The sequence below is a fragment of the Camelus dromedarius genome, chromosome 1 (genome assembly GCF_036321535.1).
Source record: "Camelus dromedarius isolate mCamDro1 chromosome 1, mCamDro1.pat, whole genome shotgun sequence".
In the NCBI taxonomy this organism is placed as follows: domain Eukaryota; kingdom Metazoa; phylum Chordata; class Mammalia; order Artiodactyla; family Camelidae; genus Camelus; species Camelus dromedarius.
This window is the reverse complement of record NC_087436.1, coordinates 121,691,713-121,704,965: the sequence shown is the minus strand read 5'-3', so window position 1 is coordinate 121,704,965 and position 13,253 is coordinate 121,691,713.

Sequence of the window (13,253 nt, the reverse complement as noted above, 5' to 3'; positions counted from 1 at the left end):
GGCCTGCCCCGGCGGCCCCATCGCCCCGCGTAGGGGGTTGATTTCGGAAAGTCGGCCCGGACGAGAAGAGGGGTTGAGCGGTCTCTGATGCAACTACTGATGAAAGGGAAAGAAGTGACCAAAGACGACCCCAAGTGTTGGACCTGAGCGTGGGTCCGAACACCCGGGCTGCAGGCTGGTTGGTGACACCGAGCAACAAGAGAAGGGCGACATTCCAGGAGCTGAGCGCCGCGAGGTGCCCTGCACACCGGGGCGCGCGGCAGCGGCCCAGAGCAGGACTCCAGACCCCGCGTCCCCTCTCTAAAGCCGCAAGAACTATTCTTACGGCAGAAGACAGGAGCGAGCTGGCTCTTTCCTGCCCTCGTTTCTCCATCCCTTTCCTTCCTCCCAAATTCCCAGACCGACTCCGGAGGTTTCTTCGTGGCTCCACGGCCATTTTCTTTTTCAAAGTCTGTTTCCTCCACAATGATGCCCAAGCACACCTGTGGCCTTTCAAAGTTCCACGGAACCTTCTGCCGGCCCCTTCTCTGCGTGCCTGCGCTCCGCTCCCCGCGGGTCCCCTGAGGGCACCATGGCGTTCTAGGTAACACCATTACCCCTTTATGTAATCCATAGCCAAGCTTGGGCAGAGACCAGGGAAAACACTCACAGGCTTATAGAACCAGACAAGTGTGTAACCAAAGCCAGCTCACACTTCCTCCGCTGCAGAGGGAAGTCAGAGCCAGTTGTCCCCTACCCGCTAGGCGTGTGGTGTGGGACTAGAGGATGGAGTGCACGGCGCCTGCCCCTGCAAGCCCACGGTTCGCGTGGATAAGGTTAGGAATGACGCCCTCTGGTTGGCTGAGGCAGTGGTGGAGAAACGAAGGAGCACTGGCGCTGGCCCCGGAGCTGTCAGAGATGGGCGAGTCCTCTTTGCTCTTGGTATAAGTGTAACCTCCCGCACGTAATTCAGCTGTCCTTGAGCCTGGTTCTCACCTGCAAAATGGGCACCCCAGTCTCTCACCCAACATTCTGGTCACATGTATTTTGAAATTCAGAGTCTGGACTTGAGGCAGGTGCATTTAACTGGGGCAGCGGGCATCCAGAAGAGATCCCACTCCTGGTTTCTACGCTCTTGGGATTTCACCCTGTGACGCACTGCTTAGGGCTGACCTGTGTTACCACGAGGGTACTGCAGAAAAGATGAAGTGTGATTTCTGCAGCTAGGACACAAAAGACAATCGTGGTTACTGCTTTGCCCTCTCAGATCATTCACTCTGGGAGAAGCTTCCCATTGTATCACAAAGACACTCAAGCAGCCCTGTGAAGAGGTCCATGTGATGAGGAAACGAGGCTTCACGCCAACAGGCATCATCAACTTGCCCACCGTAGTAAATGAGCTACCTGGGAACCACATCCTCCAGCCGGCTAACTCTTAACTGTGACCCCTTGGGAGACCCTGGGTCAGAACCACCCAGCTAAGCTGCTTCCAAAGTCCTGATCCATTGAAGCTGTATGACATAATGAATGTTCATTGTGACACTTTGTTACACAGCAACAGACAACTAGCCAAGTAGTTCATGACTCAGTGCTCCCACTGGGGCATGGGAGAGCACCCAAGACCAGATACACTAAAGTCTCTGCAAAGACTACACCAGAAATTGCCATATTGTAAACTGACTATACTTCAATTTTAAAAAATTCTACAAAGACAAAATGACCATTGAAATTAAGTGAGATAGATAAAGACCATGAAAAGCCTTATAGCCATTCAGCTGTTCAAGTCAGATTTCACATCAAGGTTAAGAAAAGAATTTTGGTTTTCTGAGGTTTTTGCATTTCAGAATTGTGGATGAGGGATGACAGAATTCCAACAACATCCACCTTTCAGGGTGTTGAGAGGATTCGGTAAGTTACCATGAGAAGTAGCCAACATCTTCAGCTGGGCACTGGGAATTCATGTGCAAACATTCTAATGGTGGAGACAGAACCCCCTTCAAAAAAAACAAAAGAATAATTACAAAATAAGGAAACTTTGTACAGGAAAGGAAGGGGGTAAAAGTGGTTTAAGAAAACAGTAAGGAGATAAGGAAGAGAATCCAGAGGGTGACCAGAGAGGAGAGGAGTCTCAGCTGCAACCGGAAGGATGAGAAGGAGCAAGCCTAGACTTGAGTCAGTGGGTCGCCAGCAGAGAACACGTATGCTAGCCTGGGGGGAGTTCAGGCCTGACATCTAGAGTGTGGCCTGGGGTGGGCAGGGAGGGGGTAGGGGCCAGATCCAGAGGGCTCAGGCCCTGCATGGAGGTGGGGTCTTACTCTAGGAACGGGGCCATGGGCTTTCCAATGGAGGTCACCAGGTGACCATGTGACCAGGAAGGAGGGAGAGAGGTGGAAAGCACAGGTAGACACTGTACTTGTCTCCAGCGGAGAGATCATTTCTTCAGCTCTGACTTCCTGCCTGATGGAGAACTACCTGAATTCCTCCAAAGGTCTCCCACCCTGGCCTCTTACTTCAGGTCTGATTGGGGCCTGTGGCCTTTTCCTGACCTCCTTCCCCTCTATCTGGACATTGGGACTTCAGCCCTTGCTGTGATCAGTCTCTGGATGCAGCTGTGCCAAGAAGGAAGCTGTGGAGAAGCTGGGAGCCTCCCCAGGAAGCCAAGCCCATGCAGTGAATAGCAGCCAGTGGGGTAGGCCCCTGGCACGGCTCATGCCAGCAACCACCCTCACACGTGCACGTACTAGCGGCCATGCTCCCCACCCAACCCTGCTCCCTTCACGGGTCCTGAGGTGTTCACAACACAAAGTTCCCAGTTGTAGGAAAGTGAGTGTCCTGGTCAGCTCAGGCTGCCGTAACAAAATGCCGCAGACAGGGAGCACCAACAACAGAAACTTACTTTCTCACAGCCCTAGAGGTTGGAAGTTCGAGCTGCCCGCAGGTCTTGTTTCTCCTGAGGCCACTGTCCTTGGGTTGCAGATGGACACCCCCTCACCGGGGCCTCACGTGGCCTTTCCTCTGTGTACACCCCCAGCGTCTCTCATCTCACAAGGACACCGGTCCTATGGGATTAGGGCCCACCTTTATGACTTCATTTAACCTTAATTCCATCTGTAAAAGCCTTATCTCCAAATACAGTCCCATGGTGGGTATGGCGTGGGTAGGGCTTCAACATATGAATTTGGGGGACACAATTCAGTCCCTAACAGGGAGGGTGCTGCTGGGTAGCACACAGACTTTTTTATAAGGTACCTGACATCTGAAGATATGTCCCCTCTGCCCTTGGAAGAGGGGAGAGATAGAACGCAGAGAAAGACCAGGGGACAGGGCGTGGTCCTGGGGAGCCTGCGTGGTGAGCCCGTTCCGGCTCCTGGTGCAAGCTATTTGGTCCTGCTGTACCTGCCATCGCAAATGGAAGAACAGGCAAACCCTCTGCCTCCAAATGTCTCCACACCTTCCCAGCCAAGACCACACAGATGCCAAGCCATTACACTGGGTAATATTTCTACCATTTGCTTTTTGTGTGTGATGTCCTTGCTTTTGGTACACAGGTGCATTAGAAAAAATACCAGACTGCTAGGGAAGCTCCTAGCCGAAATGTGGAAGTCGGATCTAATTGTCCTCCCAGGCCTCTGACACCCCCCAGCCAAAGCCTCTGAATAAAATGGTTTGATCCCCACACCCCTGAAAAAGAGCACCAGGTTGAGGAAAGAGCCCTCATTTCTAGGGGCAGCTTGGCCACTGCCCGCCCTTCTTACCCTCTCTGTGGGTTGGCCTCCCATCCCAGCCACCTTCTCTGACCCTCTCCCACCCCTCACCTACTCCCCAGGTTCTCCTATGCCCAGGACCAAATCCATTGTCCTTACTCAGATAACCTGAGACAAAGATGTGAAGAAACTGCTCCACAAAGGGACCCAACATAAAGCTAGGTGGGAGCAGACACTGGGAACACTGGATTTCCATGTCCTGCAACTCTACAGTGTTTGGATTTGTGCAGTAAAAGGTTACCTCTGCAGGGCTGTGGCGTTCAAACCCTGTTCACTCCAAAGAAAAGACTGGCCCTTTAAAAAACATATTTTACTTAAAACCTACTCACTGATAAACTTTTTAAAATACATCAGACGTAATGGGTTAATCATTATTAACCTAAAACAGTTAAATAGCCAGTTATTTTTACTAGCAAGATAGGTCTATTCATGAGCAGCAAAGAACTGCAGTGCTGGACATGCAGCTATGACACACCTCTGCAAGTCCCACAAAGCCAAGGAGAGGAAACTCCTTTACAGAGGAGAAGGGGGAGCTGAGCAGGGCTGCTATAAACAAAAAGCCCGTCAGAGGAAACTGGGAGTTCAAAGTAAAGTGACCGTTCACTGGCTGGACGGTGGCAGTCTCCCACTGGCTGAGGTGTCACCAGGAATGGAGAAAGTCTTTCTTCTTCCTATCGGTGGTGGTAAAGTAATGTCACTTCTTGCCAGAAATGCAAGATAAATCTCACCCTACTGGGTTCTGTATGGACATACCTTGTTTTATGATATTTTACTTTGTTGCACTTTGCAGATATTGTATCTTTTACAAACTGAGGGTTTGTGAGAACTGTACAGTGTCAAGCAAGTCTATCAGCACCCCTTTTCCAACATTATTTTTTGAATTAAGGTATGTGCATTTTTTAGGCATAATGCCGTTGCACACTTAACAGACTATAGTGTAGTGTAAACAGAATGTTTATATGCACTGGGAAACCAAAAAATTCACACAACTTGCTTTATTGTGATATTTGCTTTATTGTAGTAGTCTGAAACCAAACCCACAGTATCTCCAGGGTGTGTCTGTATTGATGTGAAGCAGTACATGGATGAGCGCTTCCCCTTCTGTCTTGCTGACTCTATTCTAGTAGGTTTCCTTTTATTAATTTTCACCATTTCCCTTTTTTGGTCAAGATCTTTCTCTGAAAGCATGACTGATCAAGAAAAGAGTCAGAGTTTTGTTTGTTTGTTTGTTTGCTACCAACACTCAGTGGCCTTTTGTCCCTAGATGCCAGGAATGATCTTCCCTAGGTGTTGGTTCCCACGTTAGAGGAAAAGTGCTCAGACTGGAAATGTATTGTGGTTACATTTTAGTAACAAGGAAGTGTAGGAGGGAGTTCTCTCAGGCATTTCTCAACTAAAGTCTCTATATCAGAATAATGAATACAACAACCATACAAAAATCTATGGGATGCAGCAAAAGCAGTCCTAAGAGGGAAGTTCATAGCAATACAGTCCTTTCTCAAAAAAACAAGGACAATCTCAAATAAGCAACCTGACATATCATCTAAAAGAATTAGAAAAAGAAGAGCAAACAAAACCTAAAGTCAGCAGAAGGAAAGAAATAACAAAGATCAGGTAGGAAATAAATAAAATAGAGATTAAAAATAGAAAAAAAAATCAATCAAACCGAGAGTTGGTTTTTTTTAAAAAGTAAACAAAAGCAACATACCTCTGGCTAGGCTCACCAAAAAGAAAAGAGAGAGAACACAAATTAAAAAAAATAAGAAACGGAGGTGGAAAAATTACTGCCAACACCACATAAATATAAAAAACCACAAGAGAACACTATGAACAACTATATAGCAACAAACTGGACAAGCGGGAAGAAATGGACAAATTTCTAGATACATACAGTCCACCAAGACTGAATCAAGGAGAAATATATAATTTGAACAGACCAATCACTAGAAGTGAAATAGAATCATCATTTAAAAACCTCCATGCAAACAAAAATCCAGGACCAGGTGGCTTCACTGGGGAATTCTACCAAACATATGAAGAACTCGTACGGATCCTTCTCAAAGTCTTCCAAAAGACTGAAAGGAGGAAATATTCCCAAACTCATTCTATGAAGCCACCATCACCCTGATATAAAAATCAGACAAAGACACTACCAAAAAAGAAAATAACACACCAATATATTTGATAAATATAAATGTGATTATTCTCAACAAAATATTAGCATGAAGAATCCAACAACACATAAAAAAGATCATACACTATGATCAAGTTGGATTCATGCCAGGGACACCAGGATGGTTCAACATACACAAGTCAATCAGTGTGATACATCACATTAACAGAAGAGAGGGCAAAAATCACATGATCATCTCAATAGATGCAAAATAAAAAAGCACTTGCTAAAATTCAACACCCATTTATGATAAAAACTCTTACCAAAGTAGGTGTAGAGGGAACATATCTCAACATAATAAAAGCTATTTGTGACAAACTGGCAGACAACATAATACTCAATGGTGAAAAGTTGAAAGCCCTCCCACTGAAATCTGGAGCAAATAAGGATGCCCGCTTTCACCACTTCTATCTAACATAGTATTGACACTGCTAGCCACAGCAGTCAGACAAGAAAAAGAAACAAAAGAACTTCAAATAGGAAGACAGAGGTAGAATTATCACTATATACAGATGACATGATACTATATATAGAAAACCTTAAGAGTTCCACACAAAAACTATTAGAGCTGATAAAAGAATTCGGCAAGGTAGCAGGATACAAGATTAACATACAGACATCAGTTGCATTTCTTACACTAATAACGATACATCAGAAAAGGCAAGTAAAAAAAAAAAAATCCCTTTTAAAATTGCATCAAAAAAAAAAAATACTCAGAAATAAGCCTGACCAAGGAGGTGGAAGACTTATACATGAAGAACTAAAAAACATTGATTAAGGAAATTAGAGATGATTTAAAGAAATGGAAAGTTACCCCTTGCCCTTGGATTTGAAGGATATGATTAAAATGGCCATACTACACAAAGCAATCTACAGATTTAATGTGATCTCCATCAAGTTGTCCAGGACATTTTTCACAGAGCTAGAACAAATAATCCTAAAATTTATATGGAACCACAAAAGACCCAGAACTGCCAAAGCATTACTGAAGAAAAAGAACCAAACTGGAGGCATAACCTTCCCAGACTTCAGACCCTACTACAGAGCTATAATAATTAAAACAGCATGGCAAGGACCTACTGTATTGAACAGGGAACTATTTATTTCTTGTAATAACATATAATGAAAAAGAGTCTGAAAAAAATATATATGTGTGTATATGTATAACTGAATCACTTTGCTGTACACCTGAAACTAACATTATAAGTCAACTAAATTTCAATTAAAAAAAAAACAAAACAATGTGGTATCGGGAGAAAACCAGAAATATGGATCAATGGAACAGAATAGAGAGCCCAGAAATAAACCCACATACATACAGTCAATTAATCTTCAAAAAGAGGTAAGAACATACAATGGAGAAAAGACAGTCTCTTCAGCAAGTCGTGTTGGGAGAGCTGGACAGCCGTGTGTAAATCAATGAAGTTAGAACACTCCCTCACTCCATACACAGAAATAAACTCAAAATGGCTTAAAGACTTAAATATAAGACAAGACACTATAAACCTCCTAGAAGAAAACACAGGCAAAACATTCTCTGACATAAATCTTAGCAATGTTCTCCTAGGCAGTCTACCCAGACAATAAAAATAAACAAATGGGACCTAATTAAACTTATAAGCTTTTGCACAGTAAAGGAAACCATAAACAAAACGAAAAGACAACCTATGGAATGGGAGAAAATATTTGCAAACAATGTGACTGACAAGGGATTAATTTCCAAAATATACAAGCAGCTGACACAGCTCAATATCAAAAAGACAAAAAAGCCCAATCAAAAAATGGGCAGAAGATTTAAATAGACATTTCTCCAAAGAAGACATGCAGATGGACAATGGGCACATGAAAAGATACCCAATGTCACTAATTATCAGAGAAATGAAATTAAAACCACAATGGGGTATCACCTCACACCAGCCAGAATGGCCATCATTCAAAAGTCCACAAATGGCAAATGCTGGAGAGGCTGTGGAGAAAAGGGAACCCTCCTACACTGCTGGTGGGAATGCAGTTTGGTGCAGCCACTGTGGAAAACAGTATGGAGATTCCTCAAAAGACTAAAAATAGACTTACCATATGATCCAGCAATCCCACTTCTGGGTGTATATCCAGAGGGAACTCTAATTCAAAAAGATACAGGCACCCCACTGTTCATAGCAGCACTTTACAATAGCCAAGACATGAAAATAACCTAAATGTCCATTGACAGATGACTGGATATAGAAGAAGTGGTGTATATATACAATAGAATACTACTCAGCTATAAAAAAAAAAAGAATAAAATAGTGCCATTTGCAGCAACATGGATGGACCTAGGGATCATTACTCTAAGTGAAGTTAAGCCAGAAAGAGAAAGAAAAATACCACATGATCTCACTTATTTATGGAATCTAAGAAAATGACACAATTGAACTTATTTACCAAACAGAAGCAGACTCACAGACAGAGAACAAATTTATGGCTACCAAGGGAGAAAGGGAGTGGGAAGGGGTAAACCAGCAGTCCAAGATTTGCGGATGCTAACTACTACAGAAAAACAGATGAACAGCGAGCTTGCACTGTACAGCACAGGGAACTACATTCAGTATCTTGTGGTGACCTATAATGAAAAAGAATGTAAAAAGGAATACATGTGTGTATATATATGACTGAAACATTATGCTGTACACCAGAAACTGCCACATTGAAACTGACTATGCCACAATTAAAAAAAGAAAGAAAAAATAGTGAATACACAAGAGCACACTCAAAACTGCAGGAACTAAACAAGTGCGTTGGAGAGACCCAGTGCAGGAATAAACACGGAGCAATTAAACAATGTTTTGTCTCAAAAGACACTGTTAGGAACTAAATGGTTTATCAGTAATACAGCCTGTAGGTTGCAAATTCAAAGACCATGAATTTGGGTGAGAATCCAGTCAGTTTATCATTTAGATGAAAGAGAGGGAGACTTCTGCGAATTCTAAACTGTCTAACAGGCCTGGTCCTGACAACTTGGGAAAGCTGTGTCATCAGATGTCATGTGCTTCTGTTCCATGATGTCTTTGCCTTCAGGTCACCAAATGGTGTGGAGACCCAGTCAGGCTTTGGTGCTTTCTTTAGATGTGTCACATGAACCCAGGAGCTGTTCCCTGCAGTTCGGAGGCACAAGGCTTGGTGAGCAGGACCTGACAAGGGCCTCTCCAGTGAGGCTGAACAGAGTCCTCCTGGAGGTGTCTTTTCCCGTAGACAGACTCTCCAGGTTGCAAGGCGTGACGCTTAATGTCTTCGTCTCCTGCGAGTGCACTATGAAAACACTGCTCTACCAGAGTGTGGTTGTTTTTAACAGAAGCAATTAAGCCTTCACAGTATTGACGCGTGTCTCCTTTTATCAGCTACAGATCAAAAGAGGGAGGGGACAGGTGCCTGGGCCGTCTTATGACTGTCTCCAAGGGTGGGAGTCTGTGAGCTCCAAAAGGGGACAGCTGAGAAACAGAAGGACCAACGGCAATGGTTTGGGTCAGGGTGCTTGGAGGGTATCTATGAATTCTGCCAGTTGGCTGTCAACAGCACTGTTAGTCCATCAACCACCCCTGAGAACTGACGCTGGTAAGCACAGTGAAAGTACTGTAAAACCAGCCAAACGGCACAGACTTGCCAAAGTACCTGACCCTTGATCACTGTGAAGTTCAAATGTAGGGCTAATCTCTTCTAACCAAATTACAGCCACAGAGAAGCAATGGCCTGCCTAGAGGGAAAGCCTTGGTCCCGTCAGAACGCACAGGCTGTGGCTAACACACGTGCGCAGGCGTGTCTTGCAGGGAGTTTGGGTTTGCTTCCAGAGCACGCAGTAAAGCAAACAGCAAAATAAAGCAATCACGTGGGTTCTGGGGCTCCCCAGCGCGTATGAAAGCCAAGTTTATGCTGCACTGCAGTCTGTTAAGTGTGCAGCAGCATGATGTCTAAGCAAATGTACGTACTGTAATTAAAAGCAACACTGTAGGAAAAATGGTGCTGATAGGCTTGCTCAACACAGGGTTGCCACAATTTCCGTTTGTAAAAAATGCAGTATCTGTCAAGTGCAATAAAGGAAAGCATAATAAAACAGGTAACCTGTATGTCCATGAGACGGGCACCTGTATGAATTCCATGTGCCGAATCTCAGATGACCCCTTAGATGATTCAGAATGTCTGGGAGCAGCGCGATTGGGTTATAGTTTGGACGGGAGACAAGGAGGCAGGCACTTTTTCTGGCCTTATTAGTTTTTCCCCACTGACACTGGTTCATGAACGCTGTCACTTGTCAGGGGACCAATGTTTCAACCCATGTGCAGTGGTGAGGCATCAGAATCTTAGAACTCCCGGCAGGTCCAGTTTGTAATTTGGCTCTCTTTTTATCGAACCAACAGTTACCAGATGGCCAATATTGTTTTTCCTTTTCTGGGACCAATTTTTGGGCATTTACAGTCAGTTTTTCTAGATTGTTATCTCAGGAGCATCTCTTCAGACTGTGATGGAGATTTGGCCACTAGTTCCTTGGAGAGCAGCATTTCCAGTGGAAATATCACTGAGGTGGGTTTTTATCCTCGATGGAGTCAAGCTCAGAATGCCAGGGATCTTAATTATAGCCAAGGTGGCTGGCTACAGTAGGGCAGCTAATAGATTTCGGATATAGGAGCCATTGTTAATCTTTTCCCCACTAGAGCTAAGGAAACCTTACTGGTTCCATAGCATCCCAAGGTAACGAGCCCCCAGAGGCATACTGACCGCCCACGTAAATGTTGGCAGTTTTGCCCTCGGCTAAAGTTCAAGCCCAAATGACGGTATGTATATAATTGAGCCTGCTGGGTGGAAGTAGTCAAAGGTGCGGTGTTGCCTGGACGACTTCAGGAAAGGGTGTAAGAGCTTCGCCGGCACAGGGTCCCCACTGTCGCCCTAGGTGGGAACCGTCGGTAACGCATGAAAAGCCCGCCGTGCTTGGAGGAGTCCCTGGGAACCGTTCCGGGGAGTCTGACGGTGCTCTGCCAGCAGTAGTCCTGAGGGGCTTGTCAGAGGAGGAGGGGGAGGGGCAGCAGGGCGGGGCTTGTTGCGACGTGGAAGAGTTACGTGAGGAGCTGTTAGCGACAGGATTTCACAGGAGGGAGGCGACTGACTGAGAAGTGTTCCGTGTGATGAGGATTTGGGGGGCTTCTACTGCTTGAGGTGTGAAGGTGGTTAAAGGGGTCCCGTGATTATCTATTCGGTGGGCTTGACCAGAAGGGCAGTGGCCAGAATGACTCTGAGGCAAGGGTAACATCCCACACCACAGGGTCCCGCTGTGGACGGTAACACCCAATAGGCCAATGACAGTCCCCATGTTTTGAGGTGAGTACCCCATGGGCTTTCCCTTCCTTCTCACATACAAAGTGGAAAAAGCAAAGCTGATAATTAGGATGCCCAAGGCCGGGCTGTCTCATTAAGCTTTCCTTTACGGTTTCAAAAGCTATGTCATCTTGATCCCTCGATTAGGGCCAAGTTTGCTGGGTTTCAATAAGGAAGATGGGACTGAGCCGTAAGAGAGAAATTTTGAATCCATTTTCATCAGTAGCCAGCTAGCCCGAGAAAACCTTGTAACTGGCACTTAGTTTTAGGTTTGGGGAGTTCAGGATGACATACAGCCAATCCAGGTCCAAATGTAGTCCTCGTTCCAAGATCAGGTGCCCAAATATCGATCCTGGGTTTGAGCAAACCGCAGGGTTTTTTTTAAAAGACTTTATATCCCTTTAAGGCCAAAAGTTTTAGCAGGTGATTGTTGTTTTCCTGGGAGGCAGATTGAGAAGGTGGATATAGAAGTAAGTCATCTATATATTATAACCAAGTAGAACCTGCATAAAGCCTTCTGTCATCCAAATCAGTTTTCAGGACTTGTGCAAAGTAAGGAAGGCTTTCTGTGCAACCCTGCGGCATTGCTGTTCTTGTGCACTGTCATCCTCCCCAGGTGAGGGCAAAAAGATATCAGCTAGCCTTACCAACTGGAACACGAAACATCACTGCCTAGATCATCTATGTTAAGACTTTAGTTCCCGTGGGAATGGGTGTCCGTGGCATGTGGGGTTGGGAACAGCAGGCTGTCGAGGGATAGCAGTGTTGTTTACTGCTCCGAGGTCCCAGGCAGACCTCCATCCTAGGTCCTCGGGTTTTCTCGCAGGTAAAATAAGAGTATTAGAAGGACTAGGACAAGGGGTGATGGGGCCCTGAGCCTGGGAACCTTTTATTATGGGTTTTAAAAAGCAAAGAAGGACTTTACTTATGGGGTATTGATTCTGGGGAGAGGTTCTGAGGGCCCCATTTGAATCTTACTGGGGGGTGTACTGTGGCTTTTGCCAATATCCTTTGGAGATTTTGCCCTTAAGGAAGATGGTAGCTGATTCAATAGGGCTAACTGATCAGTGGTTCCAGAATCAGCTCCAGGGTGTTGGAGACAAAGCAAATAAAGGGTGTCAGATTCATTTAATTCACCTGGGTGGCTATTTTGATGGCTATCATCAAATTCTAGACTTGTTTCCCCCTTTTGGGAGAAAGAGATCCCAACATGATACTTTTCCAAGAAGCCTCAGCCTGGGAGGGAGGGTAGAGCTCGGTGGTGGAGCACGTGCTCAGCAGGCACAAGGTCCTGGGTTCCATCCCCAGTACCTCCATCAAAAATAAATAAGTAAACCTAATTATACCTACCCGCCCCACCCCCCAAAAAAGTTTCAGCCAATAAATGAACAGGGGCAGAGGCGCTAAGGAGAAAAGGGTGTGTATCTCCCAAAGGGCCTAAATGAAAGGGAATAGGTTTAGACACAGGAAGATATTTAAAGTTACTAGAGACACCCTGTATTTGAACCATCCTAGTACTTCGAGGCAGGGGCTGTTTTACAGCAGTGGGGTTGGGCACTGAGCGTAGCTCTGGCGTCGATAAGGACACGGAGACATTCATCCCCAGTCTGGAGGGTTGTTCTTCCAAGCTGATTAGAGGGAGGGGCGAGAAGAGCCCCTGGGGCTCCTCAGAGCCCCCACCATCAGGAGGACATTGGAAAGGCTGCTAAAGGGCTGAGGATACCTGAAATGCTAAAATTTGTAACAATCTTTTTTTTTCAATGTCCTGGTTCCTTGCAATTATAGCAGAAACTAGACTTTTGGTTTCATTTAGGAGCCTTCACTGGCTGGTGTTGAAGACTGACACAACACTGTAAACTGACTATACTTCAATAAAAATATATACATTAAAAATTTTGGCAGTCTTTCTTTTTGGTGACTCATCTAGGGTTCAAACACACTGATCTGCTAAATTAACAAATCTGCAATGGACTTCGTTCCCCATTCCATCCTGGTGT